The sequence below is a fragment of the Mirounga angustirostris genome, unplaced genomic scaffold, assembly GCF_029215605.1.
Source record: "Mirounga angustirostris isolate CCGP_5_RB_7025 unplaced genomic scaffold, mMirAng1.0.hap1 SCAF_2, whole genome shotgun sequence".
Taxonomy (NCBI): Eukaryota; Metazoa; Chordata; class Mammalia; order Carnivora; family Phocidae; genus Mirounga; species Mirounga angustirostris.
In genome coordinates, this window is record NW_026991710.1 from 102,917,924 (window position 1) to 102,945,313 (window position 27,390).

Consider the following 27,390-nt stretch of genomic DNA (forward strand, 5'->3'; position numbering starts at 1 on the left):
CTACACTAATTTTAGAACATTTCACCTTAAAAAAGATCTGTCCAGTCCATTTGCAGTAATCCCTGTTCCCATCCTTATTGATTTATGTATGTTTGATCTACCAGTTTCAGAGAGGTATGAATATGAGATGGTTTTGTTAAATTTGTCTTTGTAATACTGTAAATTTTTGCTTTACACATTTTATGGCTGTTTTATTAAGTACATACAAGTTTAAAATTATCATATTTTGTAGGCAAATTGCTCATTTGATCATTATATAGTATCTATCTCTAAAAATTCCTTTTGTCTTAAGACTGATTTTGTTTGCTTTTTATCTAGCTACAACAACCTTCTTTGGGTTAATATTTACTTGATATATCTTTTCCATCACATTAATTAAAATGTTCATGTCTTTAAATTATATGTGTGTCTGTTGGAATCAGGACATATATGTATGTCTGTTGGAATCAGAATTGGATTTAGTCTTTCTGTCTAATCTGATAATCTCCGTCTTTTAACAGATGAGGTCATCTATGTACATGCAATGTGATTGTTGGCATATTTGCTTTAATTTCTACGTATTATTTGGTGCCTTTTATTTACCATGCATTTCCCCCCCTTTTCTTCCTTTCTTCCCTCCATTTCCTTTCCTGCCTTTTTTTTAGTTGACTGAAGTTTCCCCCCAATTCTCTACCAATTCCAGTTTGGAAGTTATGTCTTCTATATACATACATACATACATACATACATATATATACTTGTATGTGTATGTGTGTATGCATATATATGTATGTGTGTGTACATGTGTATAAAATCCTTGACAAATCTACTTTTACTTCAAAAGTTATTGTCATGTAGCATTTTAGTTCCATCTTGATTTTTACTCTTATACTGCAAAGTATTTTTAAGATTTGCACACATTTATCATTTCTTGGCATAAAACTGTCTCTTGCATCTTATTTCTTCCTTCTGAGTTTGAGCTCTTCTTTCTGAAGTATATATTTTAGAAGATTCTCAGTAGAGAAGCAGAAGGAAGCAAGATGGCTGCCCTTTAGGATTTGTTAGAAAGGAGACCCGACTGTAACTGCTGGATTGCTGAAAGTCTTGAGAGAAGAGAACAAGGCTGGCCAACATCATCATCAAACCCTCTCAAGATTGTCTACTTGCCCTTGCTCCTGTTGAGTTAGCATACTTGGAAGCAGGAGATGGGCTCAGCAGCAGCCAACAGGCCATGATCCAGGAGAAGCAGTAAGGGATAGAGAGGCTGGAGATTGAAGAAAAGAATAGTAGCAACTGAATGAACAGAAAAGCGACCACTTCCTGGAAGGTAGGATGTGCGAGAAGTGAATCCAAGGCGATATTCAGAAGACAGACCACGGGGGAAGGAGCTTCCGTCAGCTGCTACCGGCAAGTGATAGAGCTGCAGAGCACAAAATCGGAACTTTTAGAAGTCGGCTCTGCCGAGGGACATAGCTCCAGTGGCTAAGTGGGGGGTGGAACCCTCACTGGGACAGTTTGGTCTTAGGGCCCTTAGGGGTCACAGAAAGACCGGGGGTGCCTGAGTGCGGCAGAGCTCCGAGGTATCAGAGTGCGGAACCCAGCTGCAAAGACGGAGCCGAGGAGTGGGCTCTCAGCTTGGGGTTGCCATAAACCGTGATCCACGGCACAGTTGGGCCACTACTCCTCCAGCAGGGACCCAACAAGTAGCAGAGCCGGGGAGACTCACCTTCCTCCCTGGGGAGGAGCAGCGCGGAAGCGCACCGCAGGAATCTGCTTGGTTTGGAGACTCCAAACGGGTTCGTGTGCTGGAGATAGAAATGCTCGGTCACAGGCTGGGTGAGCATGGAATGCGTGTGGCTGGAGACCGGGGAGATGTGAGTGATTGAGTGCTTTTCTCTGGGGGCGCACTGAGGAGTGGGGCCCCGAGTTCTCGGCTCCTCCGGTGCAGAGATTGGGAGGCTGCCATTTTCCCTCTCATCCTCTAAAGCTGCAGAGAAAGCACTTGCAGGGAACAAAACCTATCTAGAGCAAACCTGAGCAGATTACTTAGCCCACCCCCAGCAAAGGCGTGGCAATTCCACCTCAGGCAAAGACATTTGAGAATCTCTGCAACAGGTCCCTCCCCCAGAAGATCAGCAAGAACAGCCAGCCAAGACGAAGTTTACCAATCAATGAGAACAGCAGAATGCCAGCGCTAGGGGAATACAGCACATAGAATTCATGGCTTTTCCCCCCCTGATTCTTTAGTCTTTCAAAGTTAATTTTTTAAATTTTCTTTATTTTTCTCTTTTTCTCTTTTTTTTTTGAATTTTCTTTTCCCCTTTTTCAATGAACATCTTATCAATCCCTTTTTAAAAAATATTTTTTTAATTTTCATTTTTAGAGTCATATTCTATCCCTTCATTGTAGTTAACCTTATTTTTTGTATATATATATATAAGTTTTTCTCTCTTTAAAATTTCACGATATAATTTCTTGTAACAGACCGAAATATACTGTAAATCTCTAATGTATGGCTTTGTTCTAGTCTCTTGCCTGATCACATTCTCTCCCCCACTTTTTTCTTTTGTTTTTTGAAATTTTTTCTTCTTTCTTTTTACAACCGACTTCTTATCTATCAATTCCTTTTATAAAATCTTTTATAATTTTCATCTTTACAGTCATATCCCATCCCTTCATCATATTTACCCTTATTTTGTACACATATAAGTTTTTCTTTCTTTAAAATTTTGGGAGACAGTTTCTTCTAAAAGACCAAAATATGCCCAAAATCTAGTGTGTGGCTCTGATCTATTCACCAGCCTGATGATATTCTTTTTTTTTTTTTTTTTTTTTCTTTCTTTCCCTTTCTTTTCCCCCAGTTTCAGGTCTCTTCTGATTTGTTGTGTATATTTTTCTGGGGTCGTTGTTACCCTTTTAGCATTTTGTTCTCTCATTCATCTGTTCTCTTCTGGACAAAATGACAAGATGGAAAAACTCACCTCAAAAAAAGAACAAGAGGCAGTACCGACTGCCAGGGACCTAATCAATACGGACATTAGAAAGGTGTCGGAACTAGAGTTCAGAATGACAATTATAAAGATACTAGTTGGGCTTGAAAAACGCATGGAAGATACTAGAGAAACCGTTTCTGGAAAAATAAAAGAACTAAAATCTAACCAAGGTGAAATCAAAGAGGCTATTAATGAGGTGCAATAAAAAATGAAGGCTCTAACTGCTAGGATAAATGAGGCAGAAGAGAGAATTAGTGATATAGAAGACCAAATGATGGAGAACAAAGAAGCTGAGAAAAAGAGAGATAAACAACTCCTGGATCACAAGGGCAGAATTCAAGAGATAAATGATACCATAAAACGAAACAACATTAGAATAATTGGGATCCCAGGAGAAGAAGAGTGAGAGGGGAAGAAGGTATACTGGAGCAAATTATAGCAGAGAACTTCCCTAATCTGGGGAAGGAAACGGGCATCAAAATCCAGGAGGCACAGAGAACCCCCCTCAAAATCAATAAAAATAGGTCAACACCCTGACATCTAATAGTAAAACTTACGAGTCTCAGAGCCAAAGAGAAAATCCTGAAACCAGCTCAGGACAAGAGGTCTGTAACCTACAATGGTAGAAACATTAGATTGACAACAGACCTATCCACAGAGACCTGGCAGGCCAGAAAGGACTGGCATGATATATTCAGAGCACTAAATGAGAAAAATACGCAACCAAGAATACTATATCCAGCTAGGCTGTCATTGAAAATAGAAGGAGAGATAAAAAGCTTCCAGAACAAACAAAAACTAAAAGAATTTGCAAACACCAAACCAGCCCTAAAAGAAATATTGAAAGGGGTCCTCTAAGCAAAGAGAGAGCCTAAAAGTAACATAGACCAGAAAGGAATAGAGACAATGTACAGTAACAGTCACCTTACAGGCAATACAATGGCACTAAATTCATATCTTTCAATAGTTACCCTGAATGTAAATGGGTTAAATGCTCCAATCAAAAGACAAAGGGTATCAGATTGGATTAAAAAAAAAAAAAGACCCATTGATATGCTGCCTGTAAGAGACTCATTTTAGACCCAAAGCACCCCCAGATTGAAAGTGAGGGGGTGGAAAACCATTTACCACACTAATGGACATCAAAAGAAAGCTGGGGTGGCAATCCTTATATGAGACAAATTAGATTTTAAACCAAAGACTATAATAAGAGATGAGGAAGGACACTATATCCTACTTAAAGGGTCTGTCCAACAAGAAGATCTAACAATTTTAAATATCTATGCCCCTAACATGGGAGCAGCCAATTATATAAGCCTATTAATAACAAAATCAAAGAAACACATCGACAACAATACAATAATAGTAGGGGAATTTAACACTCGCCTCACTGAAATGGAAAGATTATCTAAACAAAAGATCAACAAGGAAATAAAGGCTTTAAATGACATACTGGACCAGATGGACTTCACAGATATATTCAGAACATTCCATCCCAAAGCAACAGACTACACAGTTTTCTCTAGTGCCCATGGAACATTCTCCAGAATAGATCACATCCTAGGTCATAAATCAGATCTCAACCAGTACCAAAAGACTGGGATTATTCCCTGCATATTTTCAAACCACAGTGCTTTGAAACTAGAACTCAATCACAAGAGGAAAGTCGGAAAGAACTCAAATACATGGATGCTAAAGAGCATCCTACTAAAGAATGAATGGGTCAACGAGGAAATTAAAGAGGAATTAAAATCATGGAAACAAATGAAAATGAAAACACAACTATTCAAAATCTTTGGGATGCAGCAAAGGCAGTCCTAAGAGGCAAGTATATAGCAATATAAGCCTTCCTCAAGAAACAAGAAAAGTCTCAAATACACAACCTAACCCTACACCTAAAGGAGCTGGAGAAAGAACAGCAAATAAAGCCTAAACCCAGCAGGGGAAGGGAAATAATAAAGATCAGAGCAGAAATCAATGAAATAGAAACCCAAAGAACAGATGAACAGATCAATGAAACTAGGAGCTCGTTCTTTGAAAGAATTAATAGGATTGATAAACCCCTGGCTAGACTTATCACAAAGAAAAGAGAAAGGACCCAAATAAATAAAATCATGAATGAAAGAGGAGAGATCACAACCAACACCAAAGAAATACAATTATAAAAACATATTACAAGCAACCATATGCCAGCAAATTAGACAATCTTCCAAGTATAAACTACCAAAACTGAACCAGGAAGAAATTGAAAATCTGAACAGACCCATAACCACTAAGGAAATTGAAGCAGTAATCAAAAATCTCCCAACAAACAAGAGCCCAGGGCCAGATGGCTTCCCAGGGGAATTCTACCAAACATTTAAAGAAGAATTAATACCTATTCTTCTGAAACTGTTCCAAAAAGTAGAAATGGAAGGAAAACTTCCAAACTCATTTTATGAGGCCAGCATTACCTTGATCCCAAAACCAAAGACCCCAACAAAAAGGAGAACTACAGACCAATATCCCTGATGAACATGGATGCAAAAATTCTCACCAAAATACTAGCCAATAGGATCCAACAGTATATTAAAAGGATTATTCACCATGACCAAGTGGGGTTTATTCCTGGGCTGCAAGGTTGGTTCAACATCCACAAATCAATCAATGTGATATAGTACATTAATAAAAGAAAGAACAAGAACCATATGATCCTCTCAATAGATGCAGAAGAAGCATTTGACAAAGTACAGCATCCTTTCTTGATTAAAATTCTTCACAGTTGGGCTCCTGGGTGGCTCAGTCAGTTAAGCGACTGCCTTTGGCTCAGGTCATGATCCCGGGGTCCTGGGATCGAGTCCCGCATTGGGCTCCCTGCTCAGTGGGGAGTCTGCATCTCCCTCTGCCTCTGCCTTCCACTCCCCTGCTTGTGTGCTTGCTTGCTCTCTCTCAGTCTCTCTCTCTCTGTCAAATAAATAAATAAAATCTTAAAAATAAATAAATAAAATTCTTCATAGTGTAGGGATAGAGGGTACGTACCTCAAAACCATAAAAACCATCTATGAAAACCCCAGAGCAAATATCATTCTCAATGGGGAAAACTGAGAGCTTTTCCCCTAAGGTCAGGAACATGGCAGGGATGTCCACTATCACCACTGCTACTCAACATAGTACTAGAAGTCCCAGCCACAGCAATCAGACAACAAAAAGAAATAAAAGGCATCCAAATCAGCAAAGAAGTCAAACTCTCACTGTTTGCAGATGATTTGATACTTTATGTGGGAAACCCAAAAGACTCCACCCCAAAACTGCTAGAACTCATACAGGAATTCAGTAAAGTGGCAGGATATAAAATCAATCCACAGAAATCCGTGGCATTTCTATACACCAACTACAAGACAGAAGAAAGAGAAATTAAGGAGTCGATCCCATTTACAATTGCACCCAAAACCATAAGATACCTAGGAATAAATCTAACCGAAGAGGCAAAGGATCTGTACTCAGAAAACTATAGAATTCTCATGAAAGAAATTGAGGAAGACACAAAGAAATGGAAAAATGTTCCATGCTCATGGATTGGAATAACAAATATTGTGAAGATGTCTATGCTACCTAGAGCAATCTACACATTCAATGCAATCCCTATCAAAATGCCATCAATGTTTTTCAAAGAAATGGAACAAATACTCCGAAATTTGTATGGAACCAGAAAGGACCCCGAATAGCCAGAGGAATGTTGAAAAAGAAAAGTAAAGCCAGTGGCATCACAGTTCCAGACTTCCAGCTCTATTACAAAGCTGTAATCCTCAAGACTGTATGGTACTGCTACAAAAACAGACACATAGATCAATGGAACAGAACAGAGAGCCCAGAAATGGACCCTCAACTCTATGGTCAATTAATCTTTGACACAGCAGGAAAGAATGTCCAATGGAAAAAAGACAGTCTCTTCAACAAATGGTGTTGGGAAAATTGGAGAGCCACATGCAGAAGAATGAAACTGGAACATTTCCTTACACCACACACAAAAATAGACTCAAAATGGATGAAAGACCTAAATGTGAGACAGGAATCCATCAAAATCCTAGAGGAGAACACAGGCAGCAACCTCTTCGACCTCAGCCACAGCAACTTCTTCCTAGAAACATTGCCAAAGGCAAGGGAAGCAAGGGCGAAAATGAACTATTGGGACATCATCAAGATAAAAAGCTTTTGCACAGCAAAGGAAACAGTCAACAAAACCAAAAGACAACTAACAGAATGGGAGATGATATTTGCAAATGACATGTCAGATAAAGGGCTAGTATTCAGAATCTAGAAAGAACTTATCAAACTCAAGACCCAAAGAACAAAGAATCCAATCAAGAAATGGGCAGAAGACATGAATAGACATTTCTGCAAAGAAGACATCCAATTGACACATGAAAAAGTGCTCAACATCAAGGAAATACAAATCAAAATCTCCATGAGATACCACCTCACTCCAATCAGAATGGCTAAATTTAACAAGTCAGGAAACGACAGATGTTGGCAAGGATGTGGAGAAAGGGGAACCCTCCTACACTGTTGGTGGGAGTGCAAGCTGGTGCAGCCACTCAGGAAAACAGTATGGATGTTCCTCAAAAAGTTGAAAAAAGAGCTACCCTATGACCCAGCAATTGCACTACGGGGTATTTAGCCCACAGATACAAATGTACTCATCTAAAGGGGTATGTGCACCCCAATGTTTATAGCAGCAATGTCCACAATAGCCAAACTATGGAAAGAGCCAAGATATCCATCAACAGAGGAATGGATAAATAAGATGTTATATATATATATACATATATATGTATATATATGAAGGAATATTATACAGCCATAATATTTTTCAAAAAAATTAAAATGTTGCCATTTGCAACGATGTGGTTGGAACTAGAGGGTATTATGCTAAGCGAAATAAGTCAGTCAGAGAAATACAAGTATCATATGATCTCACTGATTTGAAGAATTTGAGAAACAAGGCAGAGGAGCATGGGGGAAGGGAGGAAAAAATGAAACAAGATGAAACCAGAGAGGGAGACAAACCATAAGACACTCTTAATCTCAGGAAACAATCTGAAGGTTGCTGGAGTGGTGGGGGGGTGGGAGGGATGGGGTGGCGGGGTGATGGACATTGGGGAAGGTGTGTGCTATGGTAAGCTCTGCCAATTGTGTAAGACTGATGAATCACAGACCTGTACCTCTGAAACAAATAGTACATTATATGTTAAAAAAAAAAAAAGATAGTAGGAAGGGAAAATGAAGGAGGGGAAATCAGAGGGGGAGATGAACCATGAGAGACTATGGACTCTGAGAAACAAACTGAGGGTTTTAGAGGAGAGGGGGGTGCAGGGATGGGTTGACCCGGTGATGGGTATTAAGGAGGGCATGTATTTCGTGGAGCACTGGGTGTGATACGCATACAATGAATCATGGAACACTACATCAAAAACTAATGATTTAATGTATGGTGACTAACATAACGTAATAAAATAAAATTAAATTAAAGTTTCTCAGTGAGAATGTGGTAATAGTGAAGACTTTGATTCTTTGTGTGCATGGAAATGTCTATTTCATTCTTACTATCGAATAAAAATTTGTTTGAAGTTAGAATCCTGAATTATCTGGTATTTTCTCTCAGCATGTTGAAGTTATATTCAATTGTCAGCTTATGCCTTCTGTTAGAAGTCTGATATAAATCTATTATTCACCTATTCAATTTTTAATCTTTGCATGCTTTTATGATCCCCCTTTATCTATATGTATATTTATGTTTATTTACTCTGTACAGCACTCACCATGCTTTCTGAATGTGAGAATTCATATCATTCATCCATTCTGGAAAAACTTTAGCCACTAGGTCTTCGAATTTTACTTCTCCCTCATTCTTTTCTATATTTCTGAAAATCCTCTGATGGGTTTTCTCATTTCCATATTCTATGTTTTTTTAAACTCTCTTCCATATTTTAAAATCTCTTTTTTTCTCTGTGTTAAATTCTGAATAGTCTTCCATAGAGTCTTGGTCTTTTAATGTTTTTAGCTATTTTAGGTCTTTAATCAATTTAAATATATGATTTAATAGTATCTAATTTAGAATTTCTGATTATTTTGATTTTGCTATTTAATTCTGTTGTTGTGTTTATTGACTCCCAAATGTGGTAGATTCTTCATATATCTTATAATTGTTAATTATGTGGGATCATTTTTAGTAGGACTTCATCTGTTTGAATATTGTGCATCTTGAGTTGAAGATGTATTTCTCTACAGAGTTTTTATTTGCCCTGCCTGAATTTCCAGGGATATAGAGACATAGGGCCAATCTGTGTGTTAACTTTATGGTTTGGGGTCCGAGACTATGTTGCTATTACATAAATCTTAATTTCTAGCTATATGTGATATCCCAACTTCTAGCCAATGGTTATTGATATCCAGGATAGACCTTGAGTCCAGAGGGAGCTAAGAAGGTATCTGTCAGTTAGTGGATTCTTTAGTCCACCACACTTTTCCAGCTACTTTTTTTTCCTTTTTTTCCTCCTACAGCCAAATCTCCACACTCTCTTCTGCTTCTACCTGGAGGCAGAGACTCTTGTTCATATTGCCTGTCCAGGGACAATGATGCATCTGGATGGCCCATTGCAGTACTGTAATTGGTCAATCACTGTGTAGCTTGACTATTCTTTCTATACCTACAAACATGATGATGCTATTTAATTCCAAAGTGGTAGCCTCCTGACTTCGTTCTTGCCTGTGTCTCCCTTCTTTTATCCAACACCCACAGCAACACCTAAGGTTAGTGTTTGATTGGATAAATGGGGACTGTAGCCTAGCCAAGTTGACACATAAAACTGATCATCCCAAGTATTTCCTTGAGAGAACCTGGAGGATGTTACATTACCCAAGTAATTAGGTATACACTGCTGAGGGGGCACTAACGTCACTGAGAAACTTAGTGCCTGCCATCCAGAGGAAAGGCTTAATGATAGATGACTTTATAGAACTGAACTCTCTGAGAGCAATGAGGATGACCAGATCTAAAATAATAGAGGTCAGGTAGTGATGCTGAACAAATTGAAAGCAAAGTGGTTATAAGTATGGTAGAGAGTGATCAGGTCATGATCTCACGGTCCTGGGATCGAGCCCCACGTTGGACTCCCCACTCAGTGCAGAGTCTGCTTGTCTCCCTCTCCCTCCTCACACACTCTCTCTCAAGTAAATAAATAAATATGTAAAAGAAAAGAATCAGAAACAGTTTACACTTCAAATAGACAGTAGTAGTGTTGCCCCGAGGCTATGTTAACCTCTCACCCTCTGTTACAATACAACTCAGAGAGGCTTGAGCCATCTAGACATCCTCCAGAATATCATACTATTTCACTCTATTAATGACTTGGTGAAGTTGATGATCATGAAGTGGCAAGTATGTTGATAAGAACCATGATAAGAAAAATTCCCTCCAAGAGATAGAAGATAAACACTGCAATGATTCAGGGGCTGGCCTTAGTGAGATTTTTAGGAGTTCAATGGTCGGAGGCATGCTGAAACAGCTTCATAGTTGTGCCAACTTCAAAGCAAAGGACAAATTACTGCATCTCCCATCTCCCATCACAAAGAAGAAGGCACAATACTAGGAGCCTAATTGGGTTTGGGGTCATCATATTCCACATCTGGCCCTGCTGCTTCTGTCTATATATTAGATGATCCAAAATACTTCCAACTTTGAGTGGGATCTAGAGTAGAAAAGGTCTCTGTAGGAGGTCCAGGCTGCATTTGGACCATATGGTCCAGCAAAAACTATAATGTTGGAGGAATCCATGGTGGGAAAACCTTCTGTAAGGAGTTGACAGCAGTCCCAGTAGGAAAATCACAGTATAAATTCCTACGGTTCACAATATAAACAGCTAGGCCATGTTATGTGCAACAGAAGGTTAGATAGGTTTAGAAAAACAGTGGCTGACAGGCTCCTGAGCACGGGTGGATATGGAACACCTGACCAAGGGTCATCAAGTGGTCATAAGGCCAGAACTGTACAGCCAGAGCCAGGTTTTCTAAGACTTCTGAGTCAGGCAGGACCAGCAGCAATTTATTGTTGGATGGAAGTGGTACATCCAGGATCAGGCACGTGCAGAGCTGATGGGCACAAGTAAACTGCAAGAGTAGCGAGTCTAGAACCCCTTGACATTTACCACTGTTGTACTAGTATCCCTTTCCCAGCTCATGCTGGTGCGCCTATGAATATGGGGGATCCACATGACTGCTGGATGTGGCCAGAACTCAAGCTCAGTTTACAATGGGTAGGCTTGGTCTGTGGTAGAGGCTGAAAATGGACTGTAGTTACAATATAGCCAGTGGTGCCCTGGAGTTGGCTCATACTACACACGCCAAATATACGTACCTCTTCCAAACTCTGCATTCATAGACATCACTTTGGGAGCTTGAAATGGCCATGGTGGGAGTATTTTCCCTGCAGAAAGCTGTAAATATTATAAATTGGGGCTCTTTTTTCTGGAGAGTTGGTTGTAAAATATTTACCAGCACCCCACTGATCACAGTCCTACTCAAGAGTGGCCTTGAAAAAAGTGGTGAAAGGAAATTCTCCCAATGAGCAGAGCTTTGGGTGATGTACCTAGACATCCACACTATGTGGAAATAGAAGTGGCCCAAATAAGAACATATACAGACTCAAGAATGCTGAGAAACAGCTTGGTCAGAAATTTGGAAGGAGAAAAATTGGAAGATTGGGAACTAACAGGTGTGTAGTAAAGGTGTATGAATGGACGTAAAAGGAAGATTGAGTGTGAAGATCTCTGTATGCATGTTAATACCCACCTGAGAGCATCCACCGTGGAGGGAGACAACAACCAAGCAGTCAGAGCTGACCCAGCCAGTTGATGTTAGCCAGCCTTGGACGTGAGCCATTTCAGTGCTGGCACAATAGGCCCATGAACAAAGTAGTAGCCATGGTGGACTAGATGGAAGCCATGTATGGGCCCAAAAGCTTGGATCCTACTTACTGGGGCTGATTAGCTACTGCCATTGTATGACCATATGACCACAAAAATCTTCTAGTCCTATCAATCCACTGCCTTGAAACTGCTGGCCTGACTGAGCATTGAAATGTCCGTTGAAGGCACAGCTGAGGCACCATCTCAAAGATGGTGAGACCATGAGAATGCGGCACCATTTTCTAGGGTGTGGTATGCACTCTAGTCAATAACCATTATATGGTGCTATGTCCCCAGTAGGTAAGACTTGCATGGGTTCAGGAACCAAGGGATAAAAGTAGGAGTTGCTGTGTAACTATCACATTAAGTGACCCACTTTGAAATTTATGCCTCTCACCCCTGTAATTCTAGGCTCACTGGTTTAGAGGTCCTAGTTTCTAAAGGGAGAATGCTTTTTGGGGGGAATAGCAAAAGTCCCATTGAATGTTAAGTTATGGCTGCCTCCCAGGTACTTTGTAGACTAAGAGAAGAGTCACAAACCTGGCAGGGGTAATTAACGATGGTCTTCAGGAAAAGGTACCGCTTATACAATGGGGGCAGGGAAGAATGTGTTTGGCATCCAGGAGATCCACTTGAGCATCTCTTGGTACTCCTTGTCCAATTTCTATTTGCCAAGTTTCTATCAGCCATGGCCCGAAATGGGTACTGTGACTAGGGAATCCTATCTCTCAGGGATGAGGGTCTTAGTCACCTAACCAAATACTTTATTTAAACCAGAAGAGTAAGCTAAAGGTTACAGAGATCTAGAATAAGTAGTAGAAGAGCCACGCAGTGAGACCAGTTGCAGTGATGGGGACTTTAGTTTGTCCCTCTAGCCTTCCTCTTATAACTTAGTACTGGGGAAAGAGGCCATCACAGTCCTGGAGGAGTTACTCCCAGAACTTACCTGAAGGCTGTGGATATAAGCAACGTAAGGGATATACTCTAGTATGTACATACTGAAGGACTTATTCCTCCACTTACTGTAAGTGCTGCCAGATGTGCTGTCCACCAGCCAGCTCCGCCTGGGACTTGCCCTTGACTGAAAAGAGCCCTTGCCCTGAGTGAAGATGCTTGGCCCCCTTGTGTCAACTCAAGACAATTCTGAAGGGCCATCCCAGTTTCAAAGCCTCCCTAGAGAGTCAGCTGAAGTCTTAGGTGACACTGAATGGCAACTGTACTTTGCCCTCTGCCCAATCCTGCTTCCTTCCCTTCCTCCACAGATCTTGATCCTGAGAGCACTCTCTAATAAATTCTCTGCATGCTAACCTCCATTTCAGAGTCTGCTTCCTGGGGGGAAGCCTGAAACAGAAGTAGATGTTAGTAGCTGCCCAGAAGAACCAGAGCTGCCACTGCCCTTGCCAGAAGACCTGATTTCTGTGTGTATGGCCACCACCTCGTACTGCTCACTTCTGCATCCAAATCTCAGGTTGGTGTAACTGCATGGAGGAGCTGTAGTTAAAGGGACTCTTGGAAATTTAATATTTAGCTTTCCAGTCTCTATAGTATAGGAAGTTAGGCTAAAGTGGGGTTTGAATGGGTGTAAATTGGGTGAGAAAACTTACAGTATCTGCCATACTCTCTCTCTTTACTATTCAAAATCCATTTATTCTCAAACACATAAACATCCAAACAATAATAGCAAGAACAACATACTCCTGGCTGACATAATGCCATGATTCCTCCTACAAATGCACTCTCACCCTCTCCTCAAAATGGCTGAGCAAAAAGTCAATCACCGCATCTACTCTGAGTGATATTCATTTCTACTTTAATTCACTCATAATCTCATTTTCTTATCCTGTATCCTAGGGACTAGATTATAAAATTAACACCACTAATGCACCTTATTTAAGGTAATGGGGAAAGGGAGATGGATAAAAAAATCAAGAAAAAAATTAGGTAAAACCATCCTCGTCTTTTTACATCTGGTCACAAATTTATTGTAGATATTTATAATTCCTTTCCTCTACTACCCATTCTGGTTTTGCTAAGCTTTCATCCAGCATCTTGCTTGGTTGGGGTTCTTTCTCTGGTGATGCAACCATAATTTTCATGCCTGAAACATCTGAGTTCTTAGTGATCTTGCTTATATGGGGTTGCTGTAGTCTTTTGGAGTGTTCCTTTCTTTTTAATTGTGGTAAATTATACATAACATAAAATTTACCATTTTAATCATCTGTAAGTGTATTAATTCAGTGACATTAAATATATTCACAGTGTGTGTAACCACCACCAGTGTTTATTTCCATAACTTTTTCATCATCCCAAACAGAAACTCTATACCCATTAAGCAATAACTCCCCATTCCACCCTCTAACACTTGCCTTTAGTTATCTCTATTCTACTTTCTGTCTTTTTGAATTTGCATATTTAAGATTCTTCATATAAGAGGAATTATATAATATTTCTCCTTTGGTGTCTAGCTTATTTCACTTAACATAATGTTTTCTTTTTTTTTTTTTTTTTAAAGATTTTATTTATTTATTTGAGAGAGAGAGAGAGAGCATATGAGAAGGGGGAGGGTCAGAGGGAGAGGCAGACTCCCTGCTGAGCAGGGAGCCCGATGTGGGACTCGATCCTGGGACTCCAGCATCGTGACCTGAGCCGAAGGCAGTCGCTTAACCAACTGAGCCACCCAGGCGCCCAACATAATGTTTTCAAAGTTCATCTATATTATAGCAAGTATCCAGATTCTTATGCCTTTTTACGGCTAATATTTCATTGTATGTATATACCCATTTTATTTATTCATTCATGTGTTGGTGGACATTCGATTTATTTTCACCTTTTGGCTATTGTGATATACTGCTATGAACATTGTTGTACAAGCATTCAGTTCTTTTGAGTATATACTTAGGAGTGGAATTGTTGGATCGTATGTGGTACTTCTGTGTTCAACCTTTTGAAGAACTGTCAAACTGTTTTCCACAGCTGCTGCACAATGTTACATTCCTACCACCAGTGCATGAATGTTCCCATTTCTCTATATCCTTGCCAATACTTGTTATCCCCCCCTTTTTATTATAACCATCATAGTAGGTATTAAGTGGTATATTAATATAGTTTTGATTTGCATTTTCCTAGTAACTAAGGATGTTGAACATCTTTTTCATGTCTTCCATTAACTTTTATCACATAACTAAAAAGAACCATAGAGGATATTCTGGGTTCAGATGTACTCCCCCTCTATGCCCATTCCTCCTTTGGATTCTGGAAAAATCATTCCAGCCAACATGATAACTGAATTTTGTCTGTTAATTCAGTGGTTTAGGAGCCCCAAAAGACCAGGTGGCAGCCTCAACTTCCAATTTGATGGGATATTGTTATTTCTCTCTAGAAAATAAAGCATTCTATCTTTGGCTAATAAAACTTTTAATCCAACAAAGATAAAGTCAAGGAGACTGAAACAAAAACATTTTGCAAATGAACCATTAGGTGAAATTAAAGAGAGACCACCCACTTTCCACCCCTTTCTTCCTGGAACCATGTGTCCTGGCTACTGAAGACACAGTATCATAAGTAATTTCAGAGAGTATGCCATTTTCGGTAGAGCAGCTCCCCAAGTACACAAAGTATCTCCCAACCAGTACTGTAGCTATGTCTTTAATAAGCCATTCCACAATTATTTTTATCAGGTCAACTATAGGGGGATGGAGTAGATGGTGAAACCAGTGAATCCTATGGGCATGTGACCATTGCATTATTTATTATTTTTTCCAATGAATTTACCTCCTTAGTCAGAAGCAATGATGTATGTAGGATACCATGTTGGTGAATAATGCATTCATTTAGCACATGTAAATTAATGCACAAAGAAGCAATTGCAGCCAGGGTGGCCAAATCCATATCCAAAATAAACATCGGTGCAGACAATAACATAGTGAAAGGGAGTCAGGTGGCTACCTGGTTCCTTCATATTAAGGTTGCCCTACTGGGGGCTCAGCACTGGTTTCTGTTGCTTGGAGATTGGAAATTTAGTAACAGTAGAGGAAAATCCATGTTTCACCCATACATAACCCCGTATCTATAACCTCTTATTTCATAAGCCAATTGAGCATGGCTAAGTGAAGGGAACCAACCAATATATACAAAATAGGTAATCTTGACTATTATTGAACACTTTCTTTTTTTTTTTAAAAGATTTTATTTATTCATTTATTTGAGAGAGTGAGAGAGAGAGAGCACATGAGAGGGGGGAAGGTCACAGGGAGAAGCAGACTCCCCGCCGAGCAGGGAGCCCGATGAGGGACTCGATCCCGGGACTCCAGGATCATGACCTGAGCCGAAGGCAGTCGCTTAACCAACTGAGCCACCCAGGCGCCCTACTGAGCACATTCTTTGCAGAAGAATCTACTATTGAATATTGACCTTGAACACAAATATCTCCTTTCCCTTGCTGTATATTCTGAATGGTTCGTCTATATGACTCTTTCCCAAATCCCCTTGTTGTCAATCCTTTAAACTTGTTTTTTTCCAAGACCCAGACATCTGACTGAACTGTTTACCTATGTCTAGCATTTGAAGAGATCCCTACCTCCAGTTATCTCTTCTAAGAGTCAAAGTGGACATTAAGCTGTATTTCCCAAAGTTCTGCCCAGTTGTAAGCCTTTTCCATCCCTTGTCAGTGAGATTGCAAAGAACACTCATAGCTGGAGCCAGCATATGTTAGAGAACCTTCCTTAAACAAGGCTTGAATATTTCACCCTCAGCCACCTGGCTATAGGGAATTGCCACTGAGGTCTTAGATACATGTTGGTGAAAGGACAGACTAGGAGTATGAGAACATCTGCTGGCCTCAAAAGGAAAGTAGCTATTTGCTGAAGAGATTTTGTTCCAAAATTCTTGGAGTTTTTATTATAATTATCCTATCCCTCTAGAGAGGCTACCAAACACTGTGGGAAAGGATACAATGTTTAGGCAATTGTTTTTTACTTTGGAATGAAGATACTGACATTCCTGGACCACTGAAACCCCAGAAACTGCATGGAGAATAGATCTCTGAATTTACTTGGATTTTAGCTCTTACCCTATGGCATGTGCACATCTTTCCAAGACATCTAGAGTACTTGTTACTTTCAGCTCACTAATCCTATTAGCACATTATCAGTGCAGAGGGCCAGAGAGATGCCCTGTGGGATGGTGATGATCAAGTTCTTAGTAGACTAAATTATGTCATGGGACCAGGGGGTTGACATAGCCTTGAAGGAAGTTGGTAAAAGTATAATGCTAAACCTTCCAGGTGAAAGAAAGCTTTATGTAGACATAAGGGTGGGGTAGGGGGCATTTTCAGGATTAGTCAGCACATTCCAGATATTAGGGGTTGTGTTCATTTGTTCTAATAATGAGATCTCACTTGAAGCAGACCTGCTATGGAGTCACCAACTGAGAAAGCTTAGTAGTCAGTCTACTATTATTCTCAAAAACTTATTTTTTTCTCACATAGGTCAAACAATGACTTAAAAGAGGTTACCATGGGAATAACTATCTCTCAAATTTCATTTCTTTAATGATGTTACTCTATGACCCCCCAAGTGATAACAGTATTCATTTTGGCTTACAGTTTGGAAAGTGAGGGAGAGGTTTCAGAGCTTCCACTTATCCCTCCTTTTCCATTATAGCCTCCAGCTATATGGTCAGAATTCCATTTTAGTGGATTCTTCTGATTGCTTAGAATAGCTATTACAACTATGTGGGTACAACAGCAAGTGGACAATCTATTTTGATCTCAAAAGCCCTGTGATCAACTAGCTTCCCTTGAAGATTCTTACTGTTCAAACAATTCTGATTATTAATGTGATTCTGATGCCTATTTTGGGAATCATACCTACCTCACCTCTGGCACGTGCTACTTGGCTTCTGCCATTCCAGGATTTAGTTACCCTCATTTAAATAAGAAAGCCATTTTCAATAGGGTTTTCTTTACCTTTGCTTATGACCTATAGAGGACAGACACCGATGCACTTAAAAAAATGCTGTCACTTGTCCCTTGCAAAAGCATTACTTAATATCAAGGTTTAATGAGTGTTCTCTGGGCCCTTTTGGTAGATATAGTTAGAGAGTGGGCAAGCAGATTGAGCATGAAAATTTGTCCCAACCTACCTGTTTTCTGAAGTCTTTAGGTTCTTTCCTGCACATTGTGTCAAGAAATTTCTGGCATCTCAACCTCATTTCATGTGGAACACCTCTGAGTCCAGGTTTTAGAAAAGCAAGTGAACAAACAGGACTGCCATCTGTTTAAACCAAAATCTCTCTAATAAGTGTAGCCATGTTGATTAATTCAACCTGATCTGGAATTATTTACCTCCTTCTCTAGTCTAGAAACCTTAGAGTCTGTTCCCATGTATATTATGCAGGTTCTTGATGATCTGAGATAGAAAAATTTTGCAGTTGTGTTTGTCTTTCCTTCTTTTGTTTAACTTCATAAACTAGCAAATGCTAAATATGACTGTACTATAAGTCTGGAAGCAATGAATGGTGGTAAGGGAGGAAGATAAGGAGAACCAGCATCCACTGCAAGTTATTTACCTGAAGTGAGATTATTATAGACTCTTAAAAAAAGATAGTTATAATCTCAACATATAGGAGAGGAAGGGCTGATTATTCTGGGGTAGCTCAGTGGGACTTGGTAGTTCAGATACACCCTGTAGTTAAATCCTCCCAGATATCCCCATTCCAATTATGGGTGGAGGTGGCAGAGCACCAAGCCATCCAAACTTTCACATGAGACCTAATATGAATGTAAATTCACCTATGTCATAATTCAGAGACTTGTAGGATCAGACTCTCCAGCTCATTGTTGGCTATATCACACAAAAAATGTGGCTGACAAGAGATAAAAAGTCTTCATGGCAATTAAATTAACTCCTTGGTCTCTAACAATGTCTTCAACCAAGAACTTAAAATCTTGATGTTATCCTTTTCTTTCTTTAAGGACTCTAGTATGATTAGAACTAGTCAGTCCACCACACAAACTTTATATTTCTTATGTCCCTCCATTCTGTTATATAATAGCAGACACTTGGCCATCTAAGAGCTAGCCTTCAATAAGCATTCCATTGCTTCTGGTGACTGCACGTAAATGTTTAGGCAACTTTCACCACTGTGTACATCCCCTGCTCACAGTAAGATCCTCAGTGCCTTCAAATCCAACCAAGACAGACAACCAGTCTCAGATTTCTATTTTCCTTACCTGAAAAGCCACATCGGTTATCAATTAATTTATCCATCAGCATTCACTCTAATCGTTTTAAGCAGATACTATGTAGTTTAAAGAATCTTTAGGAGAGCCAGAGAACCAGGCTTGAGTGATTGCTACACAGCTAGGAACAGAGCAGCCTTGAGAAGTACATAAGTCCAACATAAGAATGTTTTGAAGAAAACACTCCTGGTATCACCTTGTCATTTGGAACCTATAACGGTAGGAAATGGACTCTAGAAATTTTACCCCACCTGCCCTGGAAGAAGTGGATGTTTCTTCTTTCCAGGAGATCTAATCTTCCTCTATATGTCCACTGCTCATGTGGTTTACTTCCATCTTTGAGTTTCGAGTAATGATATCTGCTTGACAGATGCTAGATCTTATTAGGACCCCTAAGCTGCAAGGGAGTCTGGGAAGTGTGTAGTTCTGCTTTTGGCTTCTATCATACAGGAAGTCAAGCGACAGGGAGGTTATGTAAATGCTGAGGTACTCAACTTAGTTATCATTCACACTTGTTAAAGGAGCTGTCAAACTCCTGACCCTTTCCTCCATTTGATTAAACTTAGCAGTTAGCATAGGCAGGTCAGGTAGGAGTCAAGAAGGCTGAACTAGCTGTGGGTCATTTCTTCTTATAAATAAGGAATTTTACAGGAAGAGTGGAGCTATCCACAATGTACTGGAATTATAATATAAAAATAGAAAGCAGATGTGTTAAACATTACTGCAAGGAAGGAAAAGAAGTCAATATTTACAAAACAAAGAACTAATGGCATTTTCCTTCCCTCAATCTTCTAAGGTATGACAATGGTAGAGCCAAGAATAACAAAGAACAGGAACTAGAAAAAATGAATTGCAGTTTCTCTTAATTTTCATTCATATCTAAATCCTCTGTTCTTAGATTTTTAAATAAAAAACAGCAACAGGAACTTAGCTCTGGGCTAAGACTGGAAACAATTCAGGTGGTTATACTTTTCTGAAAACAAGATTTAAGTTTTTCAGGTTCAAATGAGCACAATTCAAAGTAATGTAATGATAATCGTGAATGAATGATAAGTGTGTGGGGGGGATGATAATATCCTAAATAGATAAGATAGTAATTAATTTGGGGACAAGTTCATGTCTGCTACATCTAAAAAGTTTGAATCATAAAAATCAGGATATAAAAATTAAAAGGAACCTAAAACCAGTCTAACTTCTTATTGCAAGGCAGAATTCTTTCTACTACATCCCTGACAAATGATTCATCTTATTTCATCCACGTGAATATTTCTGGGAACAAAGAACAAATCATTGCATTGGTTATCAAATGAGAAATGTGCTTAGTTTGGTATAATTTTATGTAAGTGAAGTTTGACTGTTTGTTATCTAGTAATTATCATTTTGTAAGTTCTTGCAACCTATGTTATCTGTTCTTTTATTGATGTAGTTATTACAAATTTATTAAGGTTCTCAATAGGTGTGAAAAGATTTTTTAAAGCTAATTTCAATGTGTCATATATCTTCTAATAATCAAAATTAAAAAGGTTAAGAGGATTAGCCCCTTGGATAGTTTCCAACCTTCCTACCTAAACCCCCATTTAGTACTCTAACTGTACTAAACAATGGGCATGGCCAACAGAAATATTTTCAGACCCCCAAAGAAAATAAAGATCCATTCATGTCTTTTAAAGTATTATATATTGAAGAAGAAAAGGTAGGGGAAGTGGAATGGCTGTTCCTAAAGTTAACTTATAATGATTTACCTGTTACGGAAAGAATTATGAACTGTGCTGATATCAAAACCCAAAATAAATTCGCTTGCATAATATCTACTGTGAGATTTACCTCTTCCCATTGTGGCAATCGTGTTGGTCAAGATTCTTTTGGATTGCAAATGACAGAAAATCATTAAACTGGTTTATTCGAAAGAAGGAATTTATTGGCTCATGTAATTGAAGAGGTGATTGATTCAGACATGGCTGAATCCAGCTGCTCATAGGATAGGATTAATAATCTCTCACTCTGATTCTGTCTCTTGCTTTTGGCCAACTCTTCCCCACTGATGGCAGTGAGAGTCACGTGCAGCTCCAAGTCTATATGCCACCATTTAATCAATGACACCAGAAATTTTTAATGCCTCTTTTCTAATAATTACAGCGAAGTTTCTCTGGCTAACTTTCCTGAGTTCAACTTGGTTCACACACCTGCTCTTGAAACTCTTCACTGTGGCCTAAGACATTGAATGGGCTGATTTGCCGGTATGAGTATACGGCTGGAAAGAGGAAGAGCTGAGTATAACTGAACTGCACAAAGCTTCTGGCTGACAGGACAGTGCAGACCTGGGTATTTGCTGCAAAAGGGCTTCATCTGCCTGGAGGAAGGGGTGTATTTTTAAAATTTGCACAAATGCATCCTATGGACTAGCTGTGGCTTTGGAGCCATGGATGTGAACCACTTGGACCAGGAGTAGGGGAGGGTAGTCTTCTGGATGAAAATCTGGTGCTGTTTCTGCACTAAGGAAAAATGGACCCTGGGCAAGCAAAAGCATCAGATATACACTACAGAAGAAATGCCATTACTAAGGCCAATAGTGTAATTCTGAATGTCTCGTTTTGTAGATCCAACTCAACTCCATTTCAATTTGTCGACTCAGGTCAATCCAATCCAACAATATTGATCCCTTATTAAATAGGCCAAAAACTATGTTTGTTTGGCGTGTGTTTGGGTGTGTGCTGGGTAGGTGGGTAGGGAGGCACTACCAAAACCAAAACCAAAACCAAAAAGAAAAGAAAAAGGACAGAAGAGAGCTGTTCTTCAAAAATCAGAAAACATTCTAAGTTGGCAACTATGAAATTTCTTTTTTCTTTTTAAATGAAATTCTACTTTGCTTTACCAAATAATTTAAAAATCAAAAATGGTAGAATGTAAATCTTCCTTTAGTTGCTTTTTAGCAAAATAGTTTGTGTACTTAAGTCAATTACACATCTATTATATGTTCAAATATAATTATACTCTGGTAACCTTACAAAATTAAAGGATTTAAAAATAAATATTTCCTTCATTATATTTGTTAAATGTATATCAATCCTCATTTCCTTGGAGTCTGATACAGCAACCAAATATATATGCTGTAGAAAGTCAACTTATGTTTTCAGGTGATCTTTAAGTACCATTTAGCTTTTTAAAAAAATTATTGCTAGTAGCTCATAGTTTGCTAAAAAAGAAAAAAAATTGAATTAGCCTTGTATTTCTGTAAAAACTTACCTTTACCCCCCGCCTCCCCCGCCCCTTTAAATTCTGTAGAAGTTTTAACAGTGCTTGCATTAACTTTAAACTTTAGGGAAAGCGCAAAATCAACAACAAGCTGATAATATTATCTAGTCAAAGTAAAACAAAGGCTAGGGGAGTGGGGAGAGAGGGCGGGCAGTATCCAAATGCCAAATGGGATTTGTTTTTACTTAAGCATTTACAGAGCATCAGGGAGAACTTGCTTCGAAGCTACAAGTATTCGGCACCTGAAAAACATTTAAGTCTAGTTCTTTCTGGATGAAAGAAAGAGAGCAGGATTTAAATGAGTAAATACTTAAGGTTAAGTGAGTAAATACTTGGCGGGGGGAGGCTAACCGCCACTGTGGAACTTTGGAACTTCTGTTTGTTTGTTTGTTTGTTTGTTTGTTTTAAACTCAGCAGCGGGGTGAGTTTTCCTGTTCCTCGGCCAGAAATCGGGGCAACCTGCGTGTGAGGAAGGCTCTGTCCGCCTCCTTAGCGCTGAGGGAGCGCGGTGGGGAGGACGAACAGGAGGTGACGGTGATTGACAGCAATCCCTACCCCGACCGGAGCCCGCAAGGCCCGCGCGCCCCGGCGGCTGGGCGGGCTCCGCGGCTGCAGGCGTCCCCGCGGCAGCCGGGCGCGGCGCGGTGGGGACCGCCGGCGCGCGTCAATGGGCCCATTCAGGCCGGCGCGGCGCGGGGGTTGAGAAGTTAAGGGGCGGGAGGTGGCGCGCCGGGGCCGCGGCCGCGCTATTTGCATTTCAATGAGACCCGCTTGTTGACTCAGTGCCCGGCGCTTCCGCAGCTCCCACCAGAATCTGCCTTTGTTGGTTTTAGCTCCGGTCAAGTCCACTTCTTGCAACGGGGGAGCCGCGCGCATTTAGTTTGTGTAGTCAGGCAGAACACTCGACAGGAAGGAAGGAGGAAGGGGTGCTCTGCGCGGCCATTGTCTGGGCAACTGGGCTTAAGCAGCCGAGTGACTATTTAATCTATAAGGTGCACTTGAATCCCTCACAAATCCGCTCAGTGTGGAGCAGGGGGCACCCAGACAGGGACAGATGGTGCAGAACCCCTTTGTTTAAAAATATGGAAATGCGCTTTTTCATTTACTTAAGGTAGTCCGCTCTTTTAACTGTTGCTATTCCCCCTTGTTGCACTGTCAGTGAGAGACCCGGAGATGCTAATGGGTCTGGTCAGTTCTGCCTAAGCGCCTCCTTTTTTTTTTTTTAAATGTAAGTGCTGGAAGTGAGCCTGCTGTGTTTGGTAAGCCACCCTTCCAGTAGGGACCCCTTGTACCCTTTTGGTGCCTTCTGAGCTTGGGCAGAGAGCAGTCCAAGGAAATTTGTTCAGAAGTTTTGCAAGATCTCTTTTTCAGAGCCTCCCCTCCCTTTCCTTTTTCACGTTAAACATCAAATTCAGAGGGGATCAGGATGCTTCCCATTCAATGTGATTTCCCTCCGGAGGAAAGGGAGAATTTACCCTCTTCAGGGTCTCCTGATGCTTTGCAGTGACCTCTTGGGCCCCGGAGCGCGGTGAAGGACGGCCCCCTTGGGTTCCCAGAGCTGGAAGGATACCATCGCAGCTCCGCGAGGCCGCACACGTGTTTCTGCTTCCCCAGCTGTAGCTTAGAGTATGTTCAACATCAGGCTGTGCAAATGTACACATATACCTGCAGTAATTTAGAAAAGTGGAAGACTCTGCCCATAGAGCCTTTGAGCATGCTGACATTTCACAAGATGGATTTTTCTGATTATTCTGACAGTATGAAGGACTCCATATTCAGTGGGGCTGGGGGTGCATTTACGAACCTCTGAACACACCCCAAGTCAGTCTGCAATGAGGTCAATCAACTGTCCCCACACATGACCTATTTTTATTGTCCCAGCTTTTGCTTAAAACATGGCAGTCAAGGTCCCGCTGGACTGTTCTAGGCAGAGTAATACAAAGCAGTTAAAGGAAGAATCTGAATGGGCAACTGTGTGGTAAAAATCAGATAATTTCCCGTTTTTAACACAGATTACACAGGAAGCAGATTATCCTCTTGCAGTTTTGAAGGTAGGATAAAGGTGACACATTGGAAAATAGATTGTTGAACTATTTTAATCTTGAGGTGTTTAAATCTTGGGCATGTTAATACATTTATGTGAAGAGACAGATGTCTGTTTGGTCTCTAATTCTAGTGCAAACATTTGACTGTGTGAAATGCTCAGGGTCCATTTTTATTTTTCTTAAAAGGCACTTTTTTTTTTTCTTAAAAGGCACTCTGACCTGCCATGTGGCTGCAGACTCCTGCTCTCAAGTTGTCCTGACATGCTCTCCCTGAACATCTACAACATACATACAGCACCTGGATCTGTGAATTAATTACTATCTAGGCTACCACCGAGACGCTTTCTAAATGGCCGAGTGCAAGGATCTTCCTGTTTCTTATCGAAGTACATTCTTCCATCGCAGCCCTGAGTCCATGAATTGACCCTTAACTATGAATTCCTGCTACACTTCCCTTTCAGTCAGCCATTTTAGAGCAGGAAGTAGCCAGAAGCAGGTGTCAGCCGGCAGCTGTGGCTTATAATTCATACATATATTTTTAAAGATTTTATTTATTTATTTGACAGAGAGAGACACAGCGAGAGAGGGAGCACAAGCAGGGGGAGTGGGAGAAAGAGAAGCGGGCTCCCCGCTCTGCGGGGCTGGATCCCAGGACCCTGAGATCATGACCCGAGCCGAAGGCAGACGCTTAACCGACTGAGCCACCCAGGCACCCCATAATTCATATTTTTTTGCAGGTAAATCTATCTAAGCTGGTTTCAAGTTATCTTGTTAGAAATTAAAAATGTGAGAGTGGGGGGATAGGTAGTTTTACATGCTTAAGCATTGTTCAGTAAACAAATTTGTTCAGAAACTCAAAAGTTAAAGGAAAGAGAGCTTTGCTTGGAGTTCTAAAATTTTATAGGTTTTTCTTCCAAATGGTGAAAAATGGAATACAGTATTATTATTATCATTATTATTATTATTCCATGGACAGGTGTGAGCTTGGGTATATTAAAGTTCTTGGCTTTCTTTTGATTTTATATATGAGGCTTTTATTGGACTTCATTACAGTGATGGTCCCCCTTTCTGATTCTGATTAAGCCATAAAACCCCACACACTCACTGATATTTGTCTGTTGGGTTTTGGTTGGTAGGTGAATTTTGGTGATGTAAGTGTGAAGCCCCAAATTCCCTAAAGCATTGGAATGCAGTAAAAGGAAAGTATCCCATCTAGCAAAGAGTTTGGTTTTAGTTGAACCTGCAGCTTCATGCTCACTCATAGTTAATAAATGATGGCCGTTCATTTAGCCCAGGGGGATAAGATTGGGGCACTCACATTCTGCTGGGGAAAACATTCTCAGGATGTGCTTAAAGCCAATGGGTTATATGGGACTGCCCTGGGCCTCTACTAAAGATCAGAGAGTAAGACTATGTATTCCCATAGGGAAAGGCCACTTCTGCACCTGACCTTGTTTATGGGAGAGGATTTTGGCCAGTTGGAACATGAATTCAGATCCTTTAGTTATGAATCAGTTCCTCTAAGACTATCATGTCTGGGTTGAAGTTATTCAAATTGAACTGTTATTATTAGTCTGGCATTGCTTGGATTTGTCCGAGATGAAAATAATGATGATGACCTTCAATACCGGAAAGACAGTTATTTAGAAGTGTGTACCTTAATTTTTATTCTGGTGTGGACTTAGTTTGGGAAAGGTCTCCAAGTCAGAAATTGTATTCCTTAAAGGCAGAACAAATTCCTAACTGCCAACAGTAAAATATCTCAGTTGCATCTTACCAGATCTCTGATGTTACAGGGATCTTTCCTGTTTTTTTCTCTTATCTCTCTGGCCTCTCCTTAGTTTTCCTTACAGGCTCTTTGCCCCTTTGCTTATCCCTTATTGTGCTCTCTTAGGGCTTCTGTCTTTGGTTCTCATCTCTTCTGTACATTCTCCCACGGTGAGATTTCTGGGAGATCTCTTTTTTTTTTTTTAAGATTTTTTATTTATTTATTTATTTTTATTTGACAGCGAGAGAGGGAAAAACACAAGCAGGGGGAGTGGGAGTGGGAGAAGCAGGCTTCCCGCTGAGCAAGGAGCCTGATGCGGGGCTCAATCCCAGGACCCTGGGATCATGACCTGAGCCAAAGGCAGACCCTTAACAACTGAGCCACCCAGGGGCCCCTGGGAGATCTTTCTTGAACATACTAGGTACCCTCTTGCCTCAAGACCTTTGCACACACTGTTCTCTCTGCTTAGAATGTTATTTTCCCAGATATGGGGATACCTGGCTTGTTTCTTTTTTTAGTCCTGTAGTCAAATGTCACCTTTTGAATAAAGCTTTCTGTGGCTATCCATAGAAAATAGCAGATACCCAGTTAGGGCTGGGACTAGGGTGAGGAAGCAAGGTATGCGGGACTCAAAATTTAAGAAGGTAAGTTCAGAGTCAGTACCTGAGAATGTGTGCCTCTTTACATTTGGTACCCTAAGTACCTCACTTGCCTTACCTGTCCTAGTTCTACCTGTCCCAGCCCTGTAATTTTACTCAGTCACTCCCGAGTCTCTTAGTTTATTTTTCTTCACAGTTATTATCATGACTAACATATATAACTGATTATTGTATGTCTCCCCACCCTTGTTCCACCCACACCATTAGAATGTGGGACCTGTGGGAGCAGGGCTCTTGTCTGTTTTGGTTTTTGCTGTACCCCCAGAGTCTAGAGCAGAGCTCAGAACATAGTAGGTATTCATTATATATTTGTCTTTAAGTAAATAGAATGTATAAATCACTACCACTCGTATTATGGATGACTCACAAATGCACAAAAATAAATTTTGTAAATGGACCTTTCACCTTGGATGTCTGTCTCACAAGCTTTTCAAACTCAGAATGTCCCAAATTGCATTTATCACTTTTCTTTTTTTGTTTAATTTTATTTTATTATGTTATGTTAGTCACCA

The 27,390-nt window shown here is 40.2% G+C and overlaps 1 long non-coding RNA gene across 2 annotated transcripts in view; it reads left to right on the forward strand.

Moving 5' to 3' along the window:
• Positions 1 to 25,473, forward strand: part of LOC123848262 (uncharacterized) — a 70,531-nt gene extending 45,058 nt beyond the window's left edge. For both annotated transcript variants that reach the window (XR_008506543.1, XR_006791739.2), the window contains 2 exons: positions 13,234 to 13,382; positions 24,661 to 25,473. This is a non-coding gene — a long non-coding RNA (uncharacterized LOC123848262). The remainder of the gene's footprint in view (positions 1 to 13,233; positions 13,383 to 24,660) is intronic.
• Positions 25,474 to 27,390: the final 1,917 nt, after the last annotated feature.